Raw genomic sequence first — 6200 nt, 5'->3', positions numbered from 1 at the left:
GTCAGGATATATCTTCTTGAAGAGATGAATGCCATGTCTATGGGATAAAAGACCCCTCTTGAAGTTTTCTATACTGAACCTTTTCAGCACTTCCTCTATATACATTCGCTGTGAGAGTCTTATCATTCTCTTAGATCTATTCTTATTAACTTTTATACCAAGAATGTAGGAAGCTTCTTTTAGGTTTTTCATGGCAAACACTTTTGATAACCATACTTTGACCAATGTCAGCATGAGAATATTCCACTGATCTTTTTGTATACACACAGCTTCTCATTTTTTATGAAATCAAATATTTTGATCACATCATTAAAGCGAGTGTTCCAACTTCGAGATGCTTGCTTGAGTCCATATATGGAGTTTTGTAGCTTACAGACCTTGTGATCACTATCATTAGATATGAAATCCAAAGACTGCTCCATATAAATATTTTTCTCAAGATATCTATTTAAGAAGGCAGTTTTTACATCCATCTATCAAATTTTATAATCATGAAAAGCTGCTATCGCAAGCAGAGTATAGATAGATATCAGCATGGCTACGGACGAAAAAATTTTATGATAGTCAATGCCTTCACGTTGACTATAACCTTTCACGACTAGCCTTGCCTTATAGATCTTTACCTTACCATCCGACCTAATTTTTTTTTATAAATCTATTTACACCCAATAGGTATAATACCTTCAGGTGGTCTACTAAGAACCAAATCTGGTTGGAATGTATGGAGTCAATTTCTCACTTCATCGCTTCCATCCATTTTTTGGAGTCTATATTTAACATGATCTCATCATAGATCTTGAGATCATTCCTAATGTTCCCATCTCCCATAAGAAATGCTTTATCTAAATCCTCTGTAAGAATACCTAAGTACTTTTCAGGAGGATGGGAGACCCTATTTGTTCTACGAGGTGGAGAAGGTATCACATTCACTGGCTCATTACTAGGTTCAGATTTTTAGACTCGATGTTCTTCAGAGACTTTCTCTTCAAGCTCAACTTCTTCCCACTATCTCCATCTTAGATAAACACTTTTTCTAAGAAGACAGCATGACGGTTTATAATCACATTGTGATCCTCAAGAAGATAGAAGTAGTATCTCATAATTTTTTTAGGATATCCTATGAAGCAAGTCGTAAAGGACCTAGCCTCTAACATGTCTGCCTGCTGTCGCTTGACATGAGCCGGACATCCTTAAATCTTAAGGTACCTAAGAGTTGGCTTCTTACTATGCCATAACTCGTATGGTGTGGTAGAAATAGATTTAGAGGATATCTGATTCAAAAGATGAATCATAAAAAGTAAAGTATGTCTCCAAAGAAAGATTGAAAGGTCTGTGAAACTCATCATGGATCAGACCATATCTAATAGAATCCAATTCCTCCTTTCGGATATCCCATTGAACTGAGGTATCCCTAGAGGTATCTACTGTAAGACTATACCATTATCTTTAAGATAGGCCTGAAATTCTCCACTAAGGTATTCCTTTCATCAATTTGATTGAAGAACCTTTATGAATTTTTTGATCTATTTTTTTACTTCATGTTTGAACTCTATGAACTTTTTAAAAGCTTCAAACTTACGATGCATCAAATACATAAATCCATACCATGAATATCATCGATAAAAGTTATGAAGTAGATATAGCCACCCCTGACTTGTACATCAAATGAATCACATAAATCAATATGTACTAGGGTTAATATCTCAGTGGCCCTTTCCCCTTATCCTACAAAGGACAGTTTGATCATTGTTTCTTGAAGACATGATTTACAAACTGGATAAGACTCAGAAGTCAATAGTCTAAGAAGATCATCTTTCTCTAGTTTGTTGAGTCTGTCCTCTCCAATATGACCTAGCCTAAGGTGCCATAGATACTTTTGGCTAATCCTATCTCTAAGTCTCTTAGACCCTATGGCATTCATAATTTACTCGTTAATATTTACACTCGCATCCATATGCAAATGATAAAGACCATCAATCAAGAAAGCATGTGCAATAACTTTATTTTCAAAATAAATCGAACACATATCTTTATTGAAATGAAAATTATCATTATCCTATGCTAGCATGGATATGAAAATTAAATTCCTACTGGTTATAGGTACATAATAGCAGTCTTTAAGAATTAAACTAACTTCTAACGATAATCACAGAGGGTAGGTTTCGATGGCCATAGTAGCAATCCTTGCTCCATTATCGACCTAGAGAGTGATCTCACCTTCCCTCAGCCCTCTCATTTCTTTAAGATCCTACATAGAAGTGCATAAATGATCACTTGAACCAAAATCAAGAATTCAACTAGAAGATGAGGAAATCGTTAGATTAGTTTCAATAATGAGCATATCAGATGTACCTTTAGAAGGCCCATCTTTTTTCCAACTCTTAACAATCACCAGATAGACAGGATAGTTTTTCCTCCAGTAGCCTTTGACGTTACAATGGAAACACTTTTCCTTATCATCGATCTTCTTCGAAACCTACTTCTTGGGCTTGACCTCATTCTTTTATTTCTTTGCAGGTTTCTTCTTCTTCTTGAAAGAAGACTTTCTCTTAGAGGAAGCCCACTACACAGTCAGAACTCTATCCTTTGAACTCTTCAAGGTGCCCTTTGCTGTTACCAGCATGTTCAATAACTCAGACAAAGTACTATCAATTTTATTCATATAGTAGTTCATGATGAACTATCTATATGAATCAGAAAGAGACTAGAGGATCAGATCTACCTGCAGTTTCTTGTCCATATTCATGTCGAGCTTCTGAAGCTCCTCGATGTCTTTGATCATCATCAAATAATGATCATTGACAGACTGTCCATTATGTATTTTCACTTTGAATAGTCTCTGAGAGACCTCAAAGTGAGTTGTGTGACTTTGCTTACCGTTCAACTTTTACAGGTAAGTCAGTATCTCTCTAGCAGTCCTCATATCTTCATACTGTCACCGAAGATCATTGGACATGGATGCTAAAATATAATACTTTGCCTTGTTATCCTCATCCATCCACTTCTCAAGTGTGGCTCGTTGATCAAGAGATGGATGGGCTGAAGGAAAAATTACCTTTTTTCTTGTAGGTTCTTCCAGATTTCATCAAATCTGGGGTGAAATAATTTTAAAATTTTTTATCCTATAATTATTTTAGATCTAAGTCTTTAAATATAATCTTTATATCTAATATTAAATCTAAAATAAATCTAAAAGGAATGATAAAATAAGTAATACCTTAAGGGTAATCTGATTACCCTGTAGATGATCGCAGCAATCCTGAGGTTTTGATTTAGCCACACAATCGGCTAGCCTCTACCAGTATCTACTCAGACAAGATCTGGATTGTCTTCTCCTCGCAAATCTCTGCTCTAAAAATTAAAATTAAATCTAATTAGAAAGATCTTCAAAAGTCTTCCTGAAGTTGGAGTAGCAGCCTGTCGAAGAAGTCCTGCAGCCTTCCTGTTCAAGGCATCACCACGCCTTGGACCTTTACCAGATGGATGTCCAACTCCTTGGACATGAAGAGGGGAGGGAGAACTTCAGATGGGATGTAGAGAAGAGGAGGGGGGCAGCAGCTTTGATGGTTTTTCACAAAAACTTAAAACCCTAGGTGCAGGCAGGGTTTATATAGACCCTGCTGCGCTGTGCAGTGCCACATCATTCGACCAATCAAAAAATTTTAATTAATTTTGAAAAAATTCTGATTGATGGAGTGATATCATCTGATCACATCAAATAAAAACTCCCACCCTCTCTCTTATGTTGGTGCCAACTTTGGATAAGCACAAGCAAGGGTTGGCGCCAACTAGTCCATGTTAATCAGGACTCTTCATCCTTATCTATTTGGGGCACCCACTTAATCCAATTGGGCTCACACCATAATTTGATTATGGTACCCAATTTAATGTGGTTTTGTTATGTGGATACTCCACAAAAATCCTCCAATGAGCTCTCTTCAGTTTAAGATCCATATGTCAACATTTGACAGATGTCTTAAAATGAAAATGGCAGGTGACAGAAATTAGCAGGTGTTATCTTAAATTCATCTCATGAATTAAGACAAGACTTTTCTGAGCTGGACAAGCTTCATTTAGATTAAGAGAAATCTTCTCAAGATTCTCTGAGTGAGTCAAATCATATTTGGCTTAGTCAAGATAGAAAAGATCACACGAGGAGAAAGTTAGGCTCAATCGAGTGCTAGCATGATTTTCTTGAACCTAATTGGATCTAATCCAAATCAATTGGGCTAGCCCAATTGATGACATTCAGATCCTAACTCTTGTTAGTGTGACCCAGTTAGGTTCAATTCTGTATGGTAATGAGATATGTCATGATCTCATCATCGACATCATCGAAACTCCTTCGATGGATCAGAACTCTTCTAATTCAGATAATTAGAATGATAGATCATCAAGATCATTCTAGTTGCTCCCAAAATTTACCAGTGACACCTAGCATCTGTCATATGAATCAATCGATCGATCCAAATTCGATGTGAAACTCCAATGAAAAACTTTTTTTCATTATTTCACTCTGCCATGGTCATGGACTTAAGGACTCGATCTTTTGATCATCATAGGACTACTCCTCTCATCTATCGAGGTTGATAGATCCCATCTTGGTGCGACCTAGTTCCTACAATGAATATGCTACAGCCAACATATACCTTAGAGTTCCGAATGGCTAGGAGATCGAGTTATGGTGTAGTCAAACTATAACACACTTAAGGTGAACTATCGATGCACCTCAAGTCAAAGAACTAGACACACAACTGCAGCATCGAGCTAGTCATCGATGAGAAGGTAGACTTCCTTATGACTGCTCGAGATGGTTATGCTCAGTACTCTCATTCTCAATGAATACCTGTACTCTCACTTCGGTGTCTCCATACCATAGACTCAAGATACATCTATCCTAAGGAAGTGATCGTACACCAACCTTTCAGATCTATCACCATCCTCGTGATGATCCTATGGTCAGGAGTAGTTTATGAGTTAGTTATGTAAATTCATGCCTTAAATTTTCAACTCTTGAAAATATCAATTGACATTTCTACTAACTCAAAGGATGTATCATAGACACAATGTACACAATGTGATAGAAGAATAATCTATTTATTGATTTATAGTCAAAAATTACAAATTTGCCCTTAGATTTGTACAGGAATGTGTCAGCTAATCTGGCATCTAGAGTACATATCTAACAAACTCTCATTTGACCTAATTCCAATTGGCTACATATCTAAGTCCCATCTTCTCAAGGTGGGCTTCGATCTTTTGCTGGCCCAATGGCTTTGTCAGTGGGTCTGCCATATTGTCTGTGGAGTCGACTCTCTTAACCTCGACATAACCTTTTTTAAGGTAATCATGAATCAGATAAAATCGCCGCTTGATGTGCTTGGACTTCTGGTGAGACTTTGGCTCCTTAGCTAGGGCTATGGCATCATTATTATCGCAGTAAAGAGGAATGGCATCCGATGACATCACTCCAAACTCCATGGCAAACTTCTTGTACCAGAATGCCTCCTTCACAGCTTTCGATGCAGCAATATACTCTGCCTCCATGGTGGAATTAGCAATCACCATCTGCTTGGAACTCTTCTAGCTAATTGCACCACCATTACAAATGAACAGACTCCCAGATGTCGACTTTCGATCATCTATATCAAACATAAATTCTGAGTCTGTATATCCCTGAATCTGAAGTTCTCCATTCCCAAAGACTAGAAACATATCCTTAGTCCTTCTCAAGTACTTAAGGATACATTTCACAGAAGTCCAGTGCTCTTCGTCTGGATTCGACTGATATTTGCTTGTGACACTCACAGCATGGGCTATATCAGGTCGTGTATATAGCATGGCATACATGAGGCTCCCTATTGCCGAAGCATAAAGGATTTTGCTCATGCGTTCAATCTCCTCAGGTGTGCTAGGACACATCTTCTTGGAGAGATGAATGCCATGTCTAAAAGGTACTAAACCTCTTTTGGAGTTTTTCATGCTAAATCTTTTTAGCACCTCCTCTATGTACATCTTCTATGAAAGTCCCAGCATCCTATTTGGTCTATCTCTATAGACCTTAATACCCAGTATAAAGGATGCCTCTCCTAGATCTTTCATAGAGAACTCCTTAGACAACCATACTTTGACTGAGGTCAACATGAGAATGTCATTCTCAATTAGGAGGATGTCATCTATGTACAATACGAGGAAGATAA

The sequence above is a fragment of the Elaeis guineensis genome, chromosome 5, assembly GCF_000442705.2.
Source record: "Elaeis guineensis isolate ETL-2024a chromosome 5, EG11, whole genome shotgun sequence".
In the NCBI taxonomy this organism is placed as follows: Eukaryota; Viridiplantae; Streptophyta; class Magnoliopsida; order Arecales; family Arecaceae; genus Elaeis; species Elaeis guineensis.
This window is presented reverse-complemented; position numbering follows the sequence as displayed.